The 21,564-nt window shown below is 43.0% G+C and overlaps 1 protein-coding gene across 1 annotated transcript in view; it reads right to left on the bottom strand.

Moving 5' to 3' along the window:
• Nucleotides 1-19,920, bottom strand: part of LOC132874669 (uncharacterized) — a 56,251-nt gene extending 36,331 nt beyond the window's left edge. The window contains exon 1 of the mRNA XM_060911024.1: nucleotides 19,805-19,920. The gene's annotated coding sequence lies outside the window, so the exon portion shown is untranslated. The remainder of the gene's footprint in view (nucleotides 1-19,804) is intronic.
• Between the last annotated feature and the right edge of the window lie 1,644 nt (nucleotides 19,921-21,564).

Raw genomic sequence — 21,564 nt, 5'->3', positions numbered from 1 at the left:
TGGGGTTAGGTTTCCCCTAGTGGTAGTTTTAGGTACTGCAGCTTTAATTTGTAGTCACTTCCTGTTATATGTACGAGGCACTTCCTGTTTCAACCATGCCTGTTACAAGCCATATACAAATGTGCTCCTCCAGAGATTCAGCTGTTTTAACCTTGGAGTGGAACCAACAGTGAGTTATTGCTGCAAATCGTTGTTGTAGTCGTTTAAGATTATTGTGGTGTTGAAAGTGATCAAAACGCTTAATTTAAGTTAAAACGAGATTGTTGTTAATTATGCTAATCATCGTTAGCCACACTACTGAGTCATTTAGCTTATTGTTAAGCCTCATTTACAACGTGCTATATATTGTGTTTTGTGTGAAACATTGCTAGTTAGTATATTTTCACTTTACCTGTTTACTTACCTGTGTAAATAGTTTCCTGTAAGAAAAAGATGTGATGTGTTAAATTTCGTCATACTTACCTGATTTATTTACCTAATCTACAACCTGCCTAGACAATACTTGCCTGATTCAGCACCTGCGAAGGAAAAAGTAGATTGTAACCAGTGTGTTGCATGTATTTTATTCCTTTTGTAACATTTTGTATCGTGTATATTTCATTTGTGTTTCAGTTTTACAAATAATCAAAGCACCAGAAGATTTCAGTAAATCAATCAGTCAACCTGGAATCAAGCCTACTGGTCTTTATTGTTGTTCGCTATCTGTCTACAATACCCCAGAAGTATTATCCAGGACAGAATAGTAAAATGTTGCCCACTCAGCAGGGATAGGCAGTGAACCACAGTGAACAGCACGCAGAAGTATCCAAGATGAGCCAAGTTGGTCAAGAGGAGCATCAGTCTCAGTTGGAGACAAGATCTCGAGCCTCAGTTTCATACAAATCCTCCAGATCATCAACCCGGTCATCTGTCAGTGCCGCTGCGACAAGAGCCAGAGCTAAGGCTGAAGCAGCAAAAATTAAAGTATCCTTTGCAGAAAAGGAGGCAGCAATGATGAAAGAAAGGGCTTCAATAGAGGCAAGTCTTCATGTTTTAAAACAAGAGAAAGAAGCAACTGCAGCATCAACAGAGGCAGCTGTATATGAAGAAGCAGCAGCAGCAGAGCTTGAACAAAGGAAAAGCGATGTTCTTGGTGAGTTACAGGATTTAGCTCTGGATGATCCAATGATGCGCACCAAAGACTATGTGGAAACACAGCCATTTGATGCACATTCATCACAGGTGCAAGTAGCCCCTAGTCCACAGCAACCAATTGCTCATCAAGCACCAGTGAATGACCGACCCCCTAGCAACAAGGGACAAGATTCACTGTACGAGTCATTTGTGGAGGGAAATGAACACAGAGCCATGACTGCTGGACGCTATGTTCCTCACCCTGCCCCAACGACATTTTTGCCAAAGCAAGAACATTTCACCTGTTACTCCTGATATTAAGAAGACAAACAACAGCTAACCCTTCAGCTTCTCACCCCAACTTGGGTGATATATACTCACCTCCAACATCGCAAACCCATGTCTTGGCCCAGTACCTCATGAGAAAAGAGATGGTGAGCTCAGGACTCCTTGCCTTTGACGACTGCCCAGAAAATTACTGGGCGTGGAAGGCCTCTTTCCTAGCAGCTACAAGGGAGCTAAACCTATCTGAGCAGGAAGAGCTCAACCTACTGGTCAAATGGTTGGGGCCGAGGTCGTCAGCTCAAGCCATGCGGATCAGAGCTGTGCATGTAAATAATCCTAGGCTAGGCGTTTGGACGGTATGGGAGCGCTTGGAGGAAACTTACGGAAGCCCAGAGGTGATTGAAGATGCCCTACTGAAAAAACTGGATACCTTCCCAGTCATCGCTAACAAAGACACACACAAGCTCACAGAGTTAGGTGACTTGTTGAAAGAGCTACAAGCTGCAAAGTCAGAGGGATTCTTACCTGGACTTGTGTATCTCGATACAGCTAGAGGGGTGAATCCAATTGTTGAAAAGCTTCCCGTCTCACTGCGGGAATGCTGGATGATGCAGGGATCCAAGCACAAGGAGCATTATCATGTGCCTTTCCCACCATTCAGCTACTTTGTTGAATTTGTATGTTCCCAGGCAAAGACCCGCAACGACCCCAGTTTTGCATTCAACCTTTCCTCTACCCCTAGTCAATCCAAGGGTGAGAGAGACCAAAAACGCATCCAAAAATCTGCCGTAACAGTTAAGACGACTGATGTCACAGCCGCAGGCGGTGCATCTCAGAACAGCACATCTGTGAAGAAAAGTGAACCGGACAAAGAATGCCCTATACATAACAAACCGCACCCGCTCACAAAATGCCGTGGGTTCCGAGGAAAACACCTTGATGAGAGGAAAGCGTACCTAAAGGAGAACTCAATCTGCTTTAGATGTTGTGCCAGCACCAAGCACATTGCTAAAGATTGCAAGACAACGCTAAAATGTAAAGAGTGTGAGAGCGACAAGCATACCTCAGCAATGCATCCTGGTCCAGCGCCATGGTCACCTCGTGGGCAGGCTGGACACTCACCTGGGAATGACCAGAGCGGGGAGCAAAGCGGGGAGAGTGAAGTTGCGGCACCCCCTGTTGTCACTTCCAAGTGCACCGAGATATGTGGCGAAGCACCCCAGCCTAGATCCTGTTCCAAAATCTGCTTGGTCAAGGTTTCCCATGCTGATAATCCGAGCAGTTCTCACAGAGTATACGCAGTACTCGATGACCAAAGCAATAGATCTTTAGTGAAATCTGAGTTCTTCAGTCTGTTGGGCATTAACAGCAGTGCATCTCCCTACACGCTAAAAACATGCTTTGGCAGAGTGGAGACTGCAGGAAGGAAAGCAACTAACATCATCGTGGAATCTCTTGATGGAAAGACCAAGGTCACACTGCCCACCCTGCTGGAGTGTGAATACTTGCCTGGTAACCGGTCAGAGATCCCGACGCCTGAGTGCATCCAATATTTCCCCCACCTTAGACCAGTAGCTGACAAGATCCCTCCACTTGACAACAGTGCACCCATTCTTCTGCTACTAGGCCGAGATATTTTGAGTTTGCACAAGGTGCAGGAGCAGTGTAATGGGCTGCACAACTCGCCATATGCTCAGCGCCTTGATCTTGACTGGGTCATAGTGGGGGAGTTATGTCTAGGTGGCACTCACAAGACTGAGGAAGTCAATGCTTACAAGACCTATGTCCTTCAAAATGGACGCTCTTCCTTCCTCAAGCCCTGCACTAACAACATCCATATCAAGGAGAGACCCAGTGAAAATCACTCAGTGCAGTCTTCGCTCACCATCACAAAGTGAGGAGGTCATTCCAGAGACATGTAGGGATGGTCTCGGGGAAAGTGTGTTTCAGAAAACACCAGCAGACAATAAACCAGCCATGTCAGTGGATGACAGCGAGTTCCTGAGAATAATGGAAAAGGAAGTGTATATGGACAGCGAAAATCACTGGGTGGCGCCACTACCCTTTCGTTCTCCTCGCTTGGAAGGCGCTTACAACAGAGAGCAAGCCTCTCAAAGACTCCAATCTTTCCAGTGCTCATTCAGGAGGAAACCTGATATGAAGCAGCACTTTTGATTTTATGCAAAAGGTTATTGACAACCGCCAGGCTGAGCCAGCTCCTGTACCACAGCCAGGGCAGGAGTGTTGGTATCTGCCGACTTTTGGTGTATACCACCCCCAGAAGCCGGGGAAAATAAGAGTTGTTTTTGACTCTAGTGCGGAGTACAAGGGGACGTCATTGAATGATGTGCTTCTCAATCAGGGGCGGTCCTGGGGGCGGCACGAGCGCGGGCGCGAAAAAAAAAAAAATGGTCCCCCCCCAAAAAAAAAACCCGAAAAAAAAAACCCAAGACGGGCGTGTGTGTGTGTGAACATTTTGGGTGGGGAAGCCCAATAGACCCTTTTCACTGATGTCACCGGAAACCGGAAGTAAACAAACCCTGCGCCATATTGGAAGACCAACAAACTCGTGATTAGGGGGAAATAACGGCAGCGCGCGGAATTTAAACCCACGAGGCACTTGATTCATCATAAACCTACAATGGTAAACTTTTGTGCTGTGTTAGGGTGTTCTAACAAAGCTGATGGGAAAGGTGAAAAGAAGTCTTTCTACAGAATACCAGCTGTGATTGAGACACAAGCAAACCAAGGAGCTTTCTGCCAGGAGACAGAGAATAAGTGCATTACTGTGTGTCTGTGAGCAAAGGAGAGCCTGAACGTTGCAACCTCCCTATTGGCTGTTTATTGGTTGTTTGTAAAAATGTACATCAATTGTTGCCCTTCCCACGGGAATCATCACGGGCTCGAGAGACAAGACCTGATGAGTTAGTTCGTTGGTAGCAGAACAAAATGTCTGGACACAAATCGGGTTTTCAGAAAAGGAAAGAAAATAAACGGAGGGTCGAAAATACAAAAAAGGAGGCAGAAAATGCAAAACGAGTTTTAAGGTAGGACAAATGGTTACTTTTCTGAGGCAGCCCGCCGTGGCTGCAGGCTTTCAGTTGTGTCATTGAATGGTTACTTTTCTGAGGCAGCCCGCCGTGGCTGCCTGCAGGCTTATTTATTATAGCCCATTTAGTTAAAATAGTTGATACAAAATGTTTATAGTTATGTGATGGTTGTCCTGATTTAGACATGTTTTTTTTTTTTTTTGGGGGGGGGGGGGGGGGGGGGGGGGGGGTTTGCGCTATGTTGCACCAGGGTCCAGATTAGGGCAGAACCGGCCCTGGCTACATTTCAGGTGTAGTTTGTTTTATGAATATATGTACTTGCATAGATGTGTACTTGGTCTTCCAATATGGCGCCTAACAAAATCTCGTGGCACGGTGACGTCATGCGGTAGCCCTCGATACCAAAGTTGCGCAGGTGACGTCATCAGTGTGTGTGTGCGCCTAACTTGTCGTAGCCCCATAATATGCACAATCCCGCCAGCGGAACGTTGTATTAGTCATCAAAAAGACTTTACTACCATAGTACTACACTACTATGACATTACACAGAGTCTTAAGTAATACATTACGACTTGATCATTGCCATTCTGGTAACAGCAAATTTATAACGGGCCATGTCCGCGACGTACAACACACGACGAGAAATGTTTAAACAACCATGTAAAGCTGTTAACATTCTGTTGGCTAATACAGAGCCCAACGCGGGGGGGGGGGGGGGCGGCGGCGTGGGCGCCAGCAGGGGGGTTCGCCTGGGGAGTAAATCACTCTAGGATCGCCACTGTTCTCAATGGACCCAACCTTAACAACACACTACTTGGTGTCTTACTAAGGTTCAGAAGAGAACAGATTGCTGCCACCACCAACGTAGAGCAAATGTTCTATGGATTCAAGGTCAGAGAGGACCACCGCCATTTCCTTCGGTTCCTGTGGCACAGAGACAATGATCCGGACAAGGAGATCATAGACTACTGGATGACTGTGCATGTATTTGGCAACAGCCCGTCTCCAGCAGTAGCGACATATGGCCTGAGGAGAGCTGCAGAGCAAGGAGAAGCTGAGTATGGCAGTGATGCAAAGGAGTTCGTCTTCAGAAACTTCTACGTTGACGATGGACTCATGTCATTGGCCGAGGAGGAGGTGATCGATCTCCTGCAGCGAACCAAGGCTTTGCTGGCTGACTCCAACTTGAACCTTCACAAGATAGCCTCAAACAGCCCGAGGGTCATGGAGGCTTTCCCTGTGGAGGAACGAGCAAGCGACTTGAAAGATCTAGATCTGGGAGCAGACCCCTTGCCCCTCCAGAGGAGTTTAGGCTTGAACTGGGAGCTTCAGACTGACAGTTTCACCTTCAGAGTGTCAAGAGACATCAAGCCATTCACTCGGAGAGGCATGTTGTCCACCATAAACAGTCTTTACGATCCCCTGGGATTTGCGTCTCCCATCACGGTCCAAGGCAAGGCATTGGTGAGAGACATTTCCTCAGAACAGTACGAGTGGGACACGCCTCTCCCACCAGAGAAGGAGGTACACTGGAAAGCATGGATCAACTCCTTAACATACCTGGAACAGAAAGAGAGTGTCAGTCCTGCACCCCTGGGAGACTTCAAGCTGGATCATCTTAGCAAGGTCCAGTGGCACCAGGTCCAGAGCCTGGCGGACTCCTTCTGGAAGAGGTGGTGGTCGGAGTACCTGGCAACACTTCAACCACGGAGGAAGTGGACCTCCGAGAAGCCTGACCTCCAGGAAGGTGGCATTGTTTTGATAAAGGAAAGTCAAGCAAAGCGTAACATGTGGCCTCTTGGACGAATAGTTAAGGCCATTGCTGGTTCAGACAGCAAAGTTCATAAGGTCATTGTGAAGACTCTTAGCCAAGGGGTAGTTAAGGAATACTTTAGACCCATTTCTGATGTTGTTTTACTTATTCCGCAGAAGAAAGAGTAAATAGTGGTATACATGTATACCAAGCGGGGAGTGTGCTGACTCCGTCAGTTACTGGGTGGGGTTAGGTTTCCCCTAGTGGTAGTTTTAGGTACTGCAGCTTTAATTTGTAGTCACTTCCTGTTATATGTACGAGGCACTTCCTGTTTCAACCATGCCTGTTACAAGCCATATACAAATGTGCTCCTCCAGAGATTCAGCTGTTTTAACCTTGGAGTGGAACCAACAGTGAGTTATTGCTGCAAATCGTTGTTGTAGTCGTTTAAGATTATTGTGGTGTTGAAAGTGATCAAAACGCTTAATTTAAGTTAAAACGAGATTGTTGTTAATTATGCTAATCATCGTTAGCAATGCTAGTTAGCCACACTGAGTCATTTAGCTTATTGTTAAGCCTCATTTACAACGTGCTATATATTGTGTTTTGTGTGAAACATTGCTAGTTAGTATATTTTCACTTTACCTGTTTACTTACCCGTGTAAATAGTCTCCTGTAAGAAAAAGATGTGATGTTACACATTTCGTCATACTTACCTGATTTATTTACCTAATCTACAACCTGCCTAGACAATACTTGCCTGATTCAGCACCTGCGAAGGAAAAAGTAGATTGTAACCAGTGTGTTGCATGTATTTTATTCCTTTTGTAACATTTTGTATCGTGTATATTTCATTTGTGTTTCAGTTTTACAAATAATCAAAGCACCAGAAGATTTCAGTAAATCAATCAGTCAACCTGGAATCAAGCCTACTGGTCTTTATTGTTGTTCGCTATCTGTCTACAATACCCCAGAAGTATTATCCAGGACAGAATAATCTGGGTTGTTATTCGTTTGTTCAATAATGCTGATTTGTTTACACTGAGTCCCGATGATTAACTATGCAATATTAGTTAGCTGTACGGCCTTGTAATGTCTGTCATTCATTTGTTATAACAGACAGTTGACGTGGATTATTCAGGCATCGCATGGGGAAAACAATACGAACATAAACACTTCTTAAAACATCCACTTCAACATGTTCCAGGTTTCCTACAAAACTGGCATGACTTTCCCTTTGTGTTGGGCAATGTATCAACATCGGGTTATTTGAGGTGTTGCTCATTTTATTGGCGACTGTTTGCTTACATCTGGCGCTGCGCATATGTGAAGTACAATGGTAAAATAATGTGTTCTTACTTCCCTTTTCTGTTTGCGCATTCCCATTATATTCACCAGTTATTTCATTTTATTAAACACGGATTGATTTTGTCATTATGTCACACGAAGTTTGCTCCGAGCTAAGCTGGCAATTTAGAAGCACTTCTCCATAAGCAAACGGAAAGAGGGGAGGGGCGCTGCACAGATGCAGCTGTGCGTATTCTGATTAATGCAAGAACAAGATAAGTAACAGTAAATAGCTGCAGCTGGCTCCTGCTGGGGCTCAGCGCTTGCACTGGCTATGTTTGTTTTCATCTTTAAAAAATCTTTCTCTCAACAATCATAGCTTGCTACTGGTAACATCATAATAATCTACAGCACAATTGGTCTGTTTCTTAGCACAGGGTGCAGCAGGGTGTCCTGGGAAAGTGAAGTGTGTATTGCAGCTGGCTGACGAGACAGCAGCAAGACCACTAAAGTCCGCAACACGACTGCTTTTCACTAACCTGGAATGAGCGAAACATTACGCGCTCACTGGTTGATGTCATTCCAAATCTATATATAATGTGAAACCATTCCGCATTGAGCGTCAAGAATACCGATTTTAACTTTGTAACATTTTGTGACAAATTATTCAGAAGGTGGCCATGAGCACACCAGAATCTGCGGTCTTCGCTGGTTACGAAGTTGCATTATTGCTGTCCTGGCCAGAGCGTTGTGGCCACAGCCACTGCTCAAAGTCTTGCGTACAAGCAAATATAATATTCGCTTTTTTTTTTTTTTTCAAATGACGGTCGAGAGATCCGGGGCTATTCCCGGGAGACGAAGTTGCAAAACTGTGCAATAGACACGTTTTCATGCCAATAGTTATTTGCATTTACATGCTTAGGCTACAGTTTTTATCTCCTACAGGAAGTGATTCAACGATGGACATCATATTTTAATGATGGAAAAAATAAACAGAAAGAACGTGATCTCGAATCTCCTGTGTTTTTATTGGTGGGTGAGGAAGGAAGACCGATCAGGAAGGCCTAATATAACGGCGTAATCCTACTGCAGCGGTGAAAACTGGACCTCTCCTTTTCTTTGACTTGGAAGAGCTGATTTTTCAGGCATGTTAGTTTCCTGCGACGCAGCCGAAAATCAGCCCTTCCTAGCGAGACACATTGTATTAGACAAGAATGGGACAGCATTCCTATTTCTAAATTTGAGAAACTTGTCTCCTCAGTACCCAGACGGTTGCAGACTGTTGTATAGAGCTAGTGTGCTACACAAAGGAAATATTACAATTGCTGCCATAGCTCCCTAACTAGACAAAAAAAAAAAGTAGACCAAGGAGAGGGGGATTAGATTTAGCAACAACTGAATAAAGACGAGTGAACACTTTCACAACTATAGCCTACATGGGGAGAGCCAAAAAAAGACCAAAAAAAAAAAACCAAGTAGACCAAGGAGTGAGGGATCAGATTTAGCAAAAAATGCTGGTACATTGCCTGCTCCCATGCTATTCGCTACTTGATAAAAAAAAAAAAAAACAACAACAGGGAAGTCTGTCACGTCCAGAAGTACACGTCTTTGATATGCAGCGGAAAATCGCCGTGGAAAAAAACACTTTGAGGTAAGATTTGTTTCATATTGACTGGGCATTTAAACATATAACTACTTTTCCTGATATATATATATGAAACATATTAAAAGGCTACACACCCTTTATTCTGTCATTATTGGGCATGTTACATTGATTCCGATAGGCGTAAGCAATATACCCCCTCTGTGAAGATTCTCGACTTGCCTACAGATTAACTCATGGTATTGAATCCCATTTTCATGTATCTTTCTAAAAATTGATTTAGCTGTTTACACATTCATTGTTAAAATACATGTTCTTGAATTCAGCACCTTTTGTAAGGCATAAAGCTCGTCAGGAATCCCATTTTAACGTATCGTTTTAAAATTTGTTTTCTTTGTTGAGGACGCGTTCTTGAATTCAGCTCGCCTTTTGTAATGCATACAGCTTGTTAGGCTGGAATCCCCCACTAAATGTTCACATTCCAGACCATTCTCACCTCAAGTTGGACCTCCCATAAAACCTGTCCATTTGTAATAAATAGCAAGACGTTGCCCATTTGATTTATTTCAGCATTTTGGTATCAGACAACAAATTTCTTTGGTGACAATGGAGACTGCCGAGTTCTACATGGCACGGACTGTCGACAGACCAAAACGTCTTGTATCCAAAGTAAGTTCATGTGCCCAACTTTCCATGCACTGCAAAAAAATTCTAGTTTCTAGTAAAAAAAAAACCCTCCAGTTTAGGACATCCAGGACTCCAGTAGCCTATGCTATTCTAAACTAAATATTGCTTTGCTTCGTCTAGACAGTGCAGCCCTTGCAACACGCTGCCAAAAAACGGGGGTCTGCTAGGCCAGCTGGCACTCCTGCAAAATCCAAAGTGCGCCTTGTAAGGAAGAAAACGGTAAGTTGTCTGAGTTAAGACCATCCAAATAAATGACCCTAATGAAGCCATTGTGCATATAATTTATAGGCTTATCTTTTAATGTTTATGAATTGTGACTCACATCTATCATTTTCATTTAGGCTGTGACAGTGGCAACAGCCGGCAGCAGAACAGACTGCTCTGGACTTTACAAGGAAGAGATTAGGATTATGAAAAAGCAGCTAGATGACATGGACAACCGCTTGAAGACAGTGTCAAGAGAATTGGAGGTGGAGAAGCAGTTTAGAAAGGCTGTGGAGTAACGTCTTAACAAGGCAGTGGAGGACCGTGCGAAGGCAGAGGAACGCTTCAAGAAGGTGGAGGAACTTCTGCAGCGGCTGGTTAACCCCCCACCTGCGGCAGCGCAGCCCACAGCTCACCAGGCCACACCAGCACAACCACCAGCACCGCACACAACTGCTAGTGCTAGACAGCAATTGTCTTTCAACGCCACCCCACCAACCCTTGGACCCAGGGTCCCGGCTGGAACTCCCCTGCCGGACATTGAGCTCAGGGTCCTCTCTGCTGAGCGAGACGATTACCTGTTCAGGCAGAGCCAACAGAGAGGCCAGCACAGGCCAGACATTTATGCCGCGAATGTGTTCATGGCTCTGACGCCATTCGAAGAGCATCAGCGGTGGGGGAAAATGGTTAATTGGAGTGGGTCACAAGGCAAGGCCACCTTGCCGCACAATCTAAAGAAAAAAGTGCATCAATTAACCACAGAACGTTTTCCTGATTTGTCTCCGGACAACTGGGTCAAAATCCGAAACCGGATCAACGAAAGACTGCGAAGCCCCCGAAAAGTAGACCCTGAGGCAGAACAAATTGGCCACTGACATCTTGTTTTTTTAGGCTACAGTACTTGTCTTGTTAAAACGAAAAGTGCTTTTGCGCACATGTCCCCCCAGTGACATTAACCATTTTTATACCTTTTTCCCCATTCCAATTTTGTCAAGTTTGCACTAGCTAATAAAATGCACAAATGAAAACACCTTTCTACTGTCGTTCATAATAAAAGCCTGTAGTCTAAGACATTAGGAACATAGCTGATGAAATAACACCAGTGCAGGTAGTTATGCCAAAGGGCAGTATAACGCCTACACAAATATGGATAACTATCTTTTTTCAAGAGTGGATGGGTTCAAAATGTTGTCGTATGGTGGTGGAGGTGAAAAACCGCATAAAGGTGAAAAACCGTATGTCTTCATAATCAAAGCAAAGCAGTAAAAAATATATCTGGATCTGGATATCCTGATCTGCACAGTCTTTGTTACCCCGGAATGCAAGGTAGTAGAGCCAAATATTAATTGCAGTCCATTACTTTATCATGTTTTCAGTGAAAAAGGCATGAGAAATGAGTTAAATGTTTAGAGAAGTGAATATGTGCAGTCGTAATGCAAGCAATGTTGCGTATATTTTCTATATTTCTATAAAGTAGGCCTACTTGACGTATTTGATCAATGAATATGTTCGTTTGTTATTGTAATTTTAAATTTTCGAGTAAGCCAGGATTCCCCTGGCTTCCATTACGACACGCCCCTGAATCAGTCAGAAACTAATTTCAGGCACTAATTTCACTCGAATCAACATGAATGTTTCGTTCATGTTTCATTCATCTTCATGTTCGTCGCTCATGCCTCATAATTTGAAAAACTCACGTTCGTTCTGTATTTTAGAAATGTGTTGCGTTCAACACAACACAACTGTTGAACGCAACACATTTCTAAAAGACTAGTAAAACTGTTCCCCAGATTTGCATTTGTTTAGCTCAGAGCACTGACGTTTACATCTGAAAGCCTCTCCTAATTGGGGGGGGACATGGGGGGCCAGTTGCCACGTCACTTTGTGTCAGTTTGGAGTCAAATTTATGTAATTATGTAATTGATTAAGTAAGAGACTCAATAACTATCGGCATAAGCAGGGCCGGCTCTAGGTCTTTGGCTGCCCTAGGCGAGATTGAGTTTTGGCGCCCCCCCCTGAAAAAAACCCCCTCTAATAACATCTAAATAACACTTTAATCTAATCACTCTATTCTATTACTATTAAACAATGTACGGTGCATGGACAATAAACAAGAAGTAATTTTTATATTTTTCATTATTGTTATTATTGTTATCATTATTCACATAAAGTGTCACAAAGTAAAATGACCACACAAATTCAATACATATCTCCATATAATGGGCAAAAACTCTTCCGCACCCTGTTCAAAGTGTAGTGCATGGACAATAAACTAGAAATTATTTTTAGTTTCTTTTTTGCTATTAAAAGTTAAGTCATCTCTGAAGAATTAAATTAAATGAATAAAAAATTCTACAATTCTAAATTGTGCAAACTTAAGCACCCTGTTAGGACATCAATGGGCTGTATTTTCAAACAAAAGTGCTATTATGGGTACTTTGTTATTGAAGTAACAGTACAATGGGACTCGTCTGGTCTTCCTAATGGCAAATTCCTTGATAATATCATCAAATGATATTTCTCTTGAGATCTCTTGGTTGATGCTCATTAGAGCAAGCCCATTCAGACGTTCTTGACTCATTGTTGACCTTAAGTATGTCTTCAGCAGTTTTAATTTTGAAAAGCTTCTTTCAGCAGAAGCTACTGTCACAGGTAGTGTAACAGCAGAGGTAAGGAACACGTATTTCTACATCCCCAGCCGCATCAGGTGTTGTAAAAAAGGTTTTCAACCTTTCATGAGCCAGAGCGCACTTTTTTCAATGAAAAAATCTCAAGGCACATCACCAATAGAAAATGTTGACTGAAACTAAAATGCTGTTGCCAATATTTACAATATACAGTCATTCTATAATTTTCCACGGTACACTTGGTGATCTCTCACGGCACACTAGTGTTCCGCGGTACTAGAGTTCGGCAGCACAGTGGTTGAAAACACTGTACACCACTGATGCACTTGGTAACATCTCCATTCAATAACTCCATCCCTCCTTTTTGGTGGGGTTTTGGTCGCCCTTGGCGCCCCTGGGCGCACTTTGCGCTCTAGGCAGTTGCCGGCGCTGGTAAAGAGAACACATCTGAGTGCTTGTTTCGTTTCCCTGCAGTCTTGACGCACTGAGATTGTTTCTTGTTTTCAACACGTTTATTACATTTTTCTCCAGGAAGCTCTTCGCAACATGGTTGCTTGAATGAGCTGCTAAACTGTCATTTTAATGAGAACACAGATCAGCAAAGCAACTTTGTTTTATTTAAAAAAAAAAAAAACGTGCCAGGCACCATTGGAATATCTCGCTGCGAAACGTGTTCGGTGCATGAAAGACCTTTACTTCAGCCCAGACTGCTCAACGACACCGACAGACTGCTCCAAGTGCAGCCATATTCAAAACAAGCAACAGATCTATGTCAGTTATCTACGTTATGCAAAAACACTCTTTAGCCAACAATACTTAGGCTATTACATGGCCAAAACAGAGAATAGCCGCGGATGCGCACTTGAGCGCTTATTGTTTCATGATTAACAACCACCACCACACCCCACCCCGTTTTTTTTTGACAAATCGCACCCTGACTACATGCTTTGCTGTACAATTAAATTAGGCTAAGACATTATAATGCTGACTCATTTTCAGAATAGTGGAAGTCATAATGTTTCTGCGCCCCTGGATGGACGCAGCGCCCTTAGCATTTGCCTATATTGCCTATGCCACGGGCCAGCTCTGGATCTATGACAAAGTAATTTTCCTCTGCTTCATTATCTTTGAAAATAACCATTAAGTAAAAAGTGTTTCATTCGTCCACGCCCCTACTTGGAATTGGACATACCATTTCACCCAAATTACACAAACCAACAAATTCAGCATCTTTGTAAATTTTACTTCAACCACATGTTGCCAGAATTGGTAAATGACTACATGACCAACAACAAGGAAATGTAGACCATGCAGCAGAAAAAAAATGCTCATGTAGGGTACAGCTGACTATTGTTTAAGTTTCACTGGAAGTACGCCTGGGATCAATCGACCTTAGGGGCTTTGTTATTGTTCCCGTTCTGAATGGGTGTATACACGGCTCTGGTTTTCGTGTGAGAGGAGCGCCCTCTAATGGCGACACTATGTAATGCAATGAATGAGCGTGTTTGGGCGCGTTTAGACTTTGCATAGAACAAGGGGGGTTCATGGAAACCGCATGGGAGACGGCAGGAATCCGCACGGTATCCGCACGGACAGGAAAAAAGTAGAAGGCTCCTACTGTAGCTGTCAAAGACCTCAACCTTAAAGTGCATATCCTGGACCAATTTCGTGGTTTTTTTTTTTTTTTGCTTTTTTTTTATATGAAAGTATGTCCCTTTACACACTCATCCAGAAGGGTAAATTTTGCACAAGGCCATCTGTCTACAGCAGAAAAAAATAAAACGCGTCTGGAAAAATCCCAAGGGAGTCTGGAGCCAGATTCGTGACGTCACGTGCGGATCCGCCAGCAGGCTGAAAGAACTTGCATGGGTTCAGTCTGTGTAGACCAAGTTTAGCAGCTAGCGATTTTGCATTGAAATGTGGAATTGTCGCCTGAGCTTCTAAACCCATGGATTCATGCATCAATGCTCATCTATCTGTTGTTACATAAATCATATTTTTTCTATTTACTATCATGTATTTATACATTTCTTCATTTAGAAGAGTACTGGCTACTATGGACCCTTTTCAGTCACGTGACGGTCGCGTTTACGAAGGTCATTTTGGACATGTAGTGGACTTCGGCTCAAATCGGTTTGAATGCGAGGAAGGCGACAAACATAAAAGAAAAAGGAGCGAGATGCAGAAAATTGTATTTACTAGTTTACTGTAATTATGATCTGGCAGCTATTTACACCGGATCCAGTGTAAATAGCTGCCGGAGCCAACGTCCGAGGTTCCGGAGCGAGCGAGCGCGCTGGCTCCGGCCGGGCCGCGAGCGAGCGCGCTCCGGAACCTCGGACATTAGCTCCGGCAACTATTTACACTGGATCCGGTGTAAATAGCTGCCAGATCATAATTACAGTAAACTAGAATGGAATGTTAACAGCAATGTAATGCCTTTTCTGGCTAATTTTATTCGTCTTACCTCCAACAAAGTGGTCACTACACAAGCGTTGGTATGCCGCTATCCATCTTCTCCGTCGGTCAGCATCTACCGGGATCCGATAAAATGATAACCCTTGCCTTGTTTGTTGATGGTTACTACATCCAGGTGCACAACAACATAGTGGCATGATGGAAGTCTTGCTGAAAATAAACACTTTCTTTGCTGCCGTTCCTCAATGTTGGCTGTGGTAAACTACTGGTAGTACATGTCCAAAATGGCGGCCGCGTTTGTCGTGACGTCACGTGAAAAGGGTCCATAGGAAAAAGATTTCATAAGCTACACACATGGAATCGGCTAAGCAGGGTTGTATATACATTTAATGTGTTTGACAGGTCCCAAGATCTCAAGCCCAGACACGCATATCCCTTGATACATGTGAAGTAAAATGTAAAGAAAATGTGACCTTGGGTGCTGTGCGAGACGGCTGCCTCTCCAGTAGCTCTGTAATTTTTAGCTCTTTAAACCTCTTTTTTTCCACGTTTTTACTTTTCTGCTTTTCTTACAGTGTGTTTTTCTTCATATCCCATGGATATTTTTAACTTTAACACGCAACCAGGAGCCAGTTTTCTCGCTTATTCGATAAAGGAGATGCTGGCCCTGAAAACAATGGGATGAGCCGGGATACGACACCCCCTCCTGGCGGAGCTGAGGAGGAAACCCAGGGGCTGCAAAGCTGGGGCTAAGCTAAAGGCTAGGCTAGCGGACAACCGGTGGCGCTACAAACCATCCGTTCCCTCCATTATCATGGGGAATGCGAACTCGCTGCCGAATAAGGTCGACGAGCTATCCACACTGAACAACCAGCTTATTGATTTTTACAGAGACCTGGCTAACACACCTTGTACTGGATGCTAACGTGGACCTGCGGGGATTCACTGCTGTGAGAGCCGACAGAGACATTAAAGCATGCGGGAAAGGCAAAGGTGGGGGACTCATCATTTACATGAACAACCGTTGATGTAACCCGGGACATTTCTCCGTAAAGACAGTTTTATGTTGCCCGGACATGGAGCCGCTAGCATCACCATCTGTGTTTACATCCCTCCGAGGGCAGACGCAGCATGTGAGGGGATTCACTCTGTCACAGCAAGGCTGCAGACACAGCACCCTCAGGCATTTATCATCATTTCTGGGGACTTTAACCATGCTACTTTGGACTCTACTTTGGCTGCTTTTTACCAGGCTGTGGACTGTATCTTTTTAATTTCCCTGAGGGAACCCTCACAAAGGGATCAATAAAGTTCTAAGTGTATTATCGTCCAGCGCGTTCATGTGCGTCAATAAATAACATTATCCGTGTACCGCACAAGCACAGGAACACCTAATTTAGAGTATAGTCTCTCTTATTTCTTACCCTGGTAACAGTCGACTTGTGAATTGCCAATTTTCTTGGTCTTTTTCTCGGCTCTGCTTTGGTCCTCGGCTTTTTCCGGGTGCCTCGCGTGAAGCGCTCCCATTTCTCTCTCTCACTGTCCGTTTTTTTTGGAAAACGACGAGTACTAATCCCATCATGATTGGTGTTACTACACCCTCCTATGATACATCTGTTAACCATTTTAATAATTACTTGATAGCGGTGAAGAAATTTGCAGAAAACCACCAGGTCGTTTCTCAAACAAACCAGCGCTGACGTAGGATTCAGAGGGAGGCGTCCCGCACGCGACGTCACGAAAATCAATGTTCGGTGGGAAACCCAAATGCCAAGTTTTTTCACAGGCGGACCAATTCACCTCAAATGGTTTGATTTCAACTGAATTTTTCTGGTATCATGCAAGGTAAAAGAAAATTGCACGAAATGCAAAATGTGACAGATATTTGACAAAAGATTAATATAAAATAGGAGAATTACATTGATCTTGCTCCTGAATTTACCCAAGATATGCACTTTAAAACTGGTTATTGCTGTGACATCACGCACTCAGGGCTGGCTCGCTCAGCTCGAATGCCAACTTTGCGGTCGATTTTAACTCTCAAAAATATTTTTTTTTAAAATGCCCATTTATGCAGCATACAAGAGTCAAGGATGGAGATACTACCCTCTCAGAAATGTATTTAAAATAAAGGCTCTGTGTATAAAACCAAAGCGAAAACAGGATGCAGAGCTGTGTGAGTTGGGCCTTTAGCCCCGAGTTAAAGTAAGAGGTTTCATTGCTGCCAGAGCTAATTGTTAGACACAGTTCTCTCTCTCCAGGGATCAGAGGCTTCGAGCTCAACACCATACCATTCTTCCAACAACAAGACCTCCCGGTTCGGGAAACCATGCCTAAAACAGTCCCCTATGATTTCATCCATTTTCATTTTCAGTGTGTAAAGCTTTCTGCTCAACACACTGCAGAGGGGGTGAGGCTGCCTGATTAGCTTAACAATAACAATGATAATAATAATAGCATTTTTAATAAATAAATAAAAACCCCAAGGGGAAAAAAAGTCTGTGAGAAATCAAGTCGGAATTTTGAGAAATAGAGTAGAGTGGGGTAATACGCCCCCGGCCTGTTTTACCCAAAATAACCACCAGAGGGTGCAAAGTTACATTTCTATTGTTGCTATGGACTGGCTTGACAACGGGGATATACAAATATCCACTGTGGATCGCATATCAGCAACGCAGCGGAGAGAAATCAAATTTCATGGTAAGTAGGGGTGGCACGGTTCACAAAAGTCGCGGTTCGGTACGTATTGCGGTTTGAGGTCTGCGGTTCGGTACGTATTGCGTTTTTTTTTTTAAATCTTAAGTACTCTGTATTTGGGCATATAGCCTACTATTTACCTTAAGTAAACATAGTTTAGGATACAGCATTTAAGAGAGGTTAAAATTATAGTTACAATGAAATAATCATGCACAAACTGAGTTTGAGTTGACATAAGCACATTGTATGAACAATCTCTGATGAAAAGCCAGGTAGTATTTTGAAACAGCAAGAGGGAAGACATGGATGATTTCAACAGCTTTTTTATTTACTACAGTATTTATACAAAGTGTCAGGAGTGTTTGCTGCCATGTTGTGGCATCTAGAGGAACCAGGTGTCTTTTGTCACATACAGAGTTTTCATAATTGGAAGAAATAAAAATGAGTTCTTAAAGCTTACTTTTGAACAGATGTGTGTGTTAAAACTTAAACTTTTATGTGGCGACCAACCAACCACCTATATACAAAAACCGAATCAAAAACTCTTCTAATCCCGGAGAGTGAGGATGTATTTTTTCACTTGAAATTAAAGTGCAGTGTTTTGAAACGTATGGCTGGATTTCTTATCTAAAAGTGCCACTGTATTCTTAGAACGATTTATAACAAAATACACACACAGCCAATATAAAATATTGCAATAAAACCAATCACTGCACTGTTTAAAACAAACCTCCCCTCCCCTCGCCGGAAAAAAAAAAAATCTAGTTCGCCCATTATCCTGTGTCATTCTGAGATGCGCAGATAGATAGTAAAGGGAATTCCGAATTCCCTTTACTGTCTATCTGCGCATCTCAGAATGACACAGGATAATGGGCGAACTAGATTTTTTTTTTCCAGCGCCGCGGTACGCCGGAAATCCGGCGCCGGAACGCTATCACCCCTGTTCACGCGAAAGAGAACCACGTGGTTTCATACGGGCATTCGGCTTTTTTTTTTTGGCGAACGTCTTAAATGGGGTACCGCGGTTTATACGCGTATTGCACCGCAACAGACTATCGTACGGTTTGGTTTTTTTCCTATAACCGTGCCAAGCCTAATGGTAAGTGATATAATTTTCAGATATCAGTAAAACTGTATTTAGATAGCTGCTATTTCGTCAGATATCACAGCTGTGTATGTGGTATGAGTAGACAAGTCAGTACGTTAAAAAAATACATTAGGTATAAAAAGTTGAATCACATTTTGAAAGTAAGACCCTTTTTTGTAAAAGTGTAATCTGTGGGGTAAAACGCCCCCTTAATGGTGGGGTAAATGGCCCCCAGGGGGCATCATTTCCTTTTATCATAATTACTGTATTTCATACATTTCTGAATAGCAGATACATAGTTTTTAATAACATCTCGCTTACCTGGTTGAGTAAAGCAAGTAATTTGAACTTAATATTAAAAATAATTGAAATTAAAAAAATTTGAAATTAAAATGCGAAATATAATAAAATAATGCATCTATTCATTAATTCAGGGATATTTTCTTGTTTCTTTCACATTATAGGCTTAAGTAAACACTTTTGCTATCCAAACAGCTTTTTTTGAGTGAGGGGGCCTTTTACCGCACTGGGGGGGTAAAAGGCCCCCTTGGCACAATGTTTTTGTTAAAAAAAATTAAGTATTAACTTTAGGTGGCATTATTGTTCATGTCACTGTTGTCAAAAACTATGATTAAAACTAAACACATGGCTCATTTCAACTTGGAGAAAAACTGAATTTTCCTTAAGGGGGGCTTTTTCCCCCACTCTACTCCAAGTTGGAACTCGGAGAAATAAAGTTGGAATTGCGAGGAAGTCGCAATTTAGAGAAAGAGAAAAAAACAACAACCCGTGATGGAAATTAACTTGACGTGAAGATTATTTAAATATTTTAAACATACAACTAAACAGGTTAGCCAAACTACAAATCACTCCTTGGATAAATAGTGCACTATCTATGGGGCACATGGCATTATTTCATACTGAACGGAGTTCCTAAAACAGTAAAGTGGAGATATATTTGGGATTCGACCACACACCTTCAGTTTAACTTACCTCAGGGTTTTAAAGCAGAACAAGGTTTTAAATCCTCAGAGCCAGACACAATAACGTGTTTTTATTTTTATAAATCGAGGGATTAAAGCGGCTCAGACGAGCAGCGGCTTTTTCTTCTCCAGTGTTTTCTAGCGGTTGGAGAAGCAGCTACTGGACGCGTTACCGCCACCACCTGGACTGGAGTGGAGTTTCAGGGTGGAGGACGCCTATCCCAACCCTCACGCACTTTACTCATAATTAAAATGTCATTTTAAAAAAGTGTAATATTACATGCCTGGACCCGTTTGATTGTTCTGAACATGTATGTGCTGCTTTTTTTCTGCGGGAAGTTAAAATTCTCTGTGGCTGGTTTGCTTCCAGTGGAACTGGTGCATAGCACAAAGTGGGCAGAATAATAAAGACTCCTCTGAGGCACAGAAAGCCAGCATCTATTTGAACTGCTGCTCATGCAGCATAGCACCCCTGCTCTACCTACTTCCATATGTATGAGCTCACAGACATTTGGCTAGTGTTACTTGTGATTAACACTCCTCCCTTCCTGACTTTTGACTACATCAGGATTTGAACTCCATCTCCAGATGACAGGGTGAATGCTTTTCTGCTGCACTAATTAAGCACACCTGCCCAATCAGCTTTCTGTCAAAACCTTGTTGATGTCTACAAAAAAAATGTCTGTCCAAGGTGATATTTCATGAAATAAATAGGTATGCTGTATGTATATTTATTACCCTGTAGGTATACTTTTACTGCAGTGTGGTGGTTAGTGCTGTTGCCTCACAGCAAGAAGGTTTTGGGTTCAAGCCCAGTGGCTGGTGGGAGGGGCCTTTCTGTGTGAAGTTCACATGTTCTCTTTGGCCCTGTCCACACGGCAACGGATTCAGGTGAATCTGATAAGATTGTTTATCGTTTCGGCCTGGCGTCCACACGGCACGGCACGAAACGAAATCTTTTGAGAACGGGTTCCAGAGTGAAAAAATCTGGCAACGGCACTGTTGCGAAGTCGTCTGGATGAGTAGAACGGATTTGGTTACGATGACGTCACAACCACATGCCTAGAACAAGCAGCACTCTCGCGCGCATCATTTGTAACAACAGAAATTGAAATTGTTTACACATTCACCTGACTGACCTGCCAGACAGACAATTTACACCTGCTTTGATGAACAGAAAGTACAGCCTTCCACACAAAGCAACAGTTACCTGACTATAATGGAGGCAGAGGGGGAAAGGGTCAGAAGACCCTTCAACAGACTGTTTTGTGTCTGTGTGGGTCTCTTCTGGGTGTTCTGGTTTCCTCCAGAGATATGCAGTTAGGTTAACTGGCTACTCTAAATTGCTCATAGGTGTGCATGAGTCTACAGAAAGGAACTGGCCACTGAACTGCTACAATTTTAGCCAAGTCAACCAAACATGGCTTGGCTGAAACCTGGATCAGGTTCAACAGTTGACTTCAGAAAACCCAAAATAAATTAAAACCTGTGCACCAAATTTTTGGGTTTTTTCTCTGTTAAAGATGTATGTTGTAACATCATTATTCCACAGAATAAATCCTTGAAAGGCCAATATTGCCATCACTTTCATGTCCACCCAGCTGTTCACCCAGTTTTTTTTTATTTTCTAGCAAATAAATCATAGATATGACACAAAACCAGTTTTTAATAGCTGAACTTTCTGGCTTCATGGAACATAATTCAAAATCATGAAATAAAATGAAATTAATGGCATTTCCCCCCAGATAAAGTAGAGGGGGAAATGATGGA

Source organism: Neoarius graeffei, chromosome 26, assembly GCF_027579695.1.
Source record: "Neoarius graeffei isolate fNeoGra1 chromosome 26, fNeoGra1.pri, whole genome shotgun sequence".
Lineage (NCBI taxonomy): Eukaryota > Metazoa > Chordata > Actinopteri > Siluriformes > Ariidae > Neoarius > Neoarius graeffei.
This window is presented reverse-complemented; position numbering and strand designations above follow the sequence as displayed.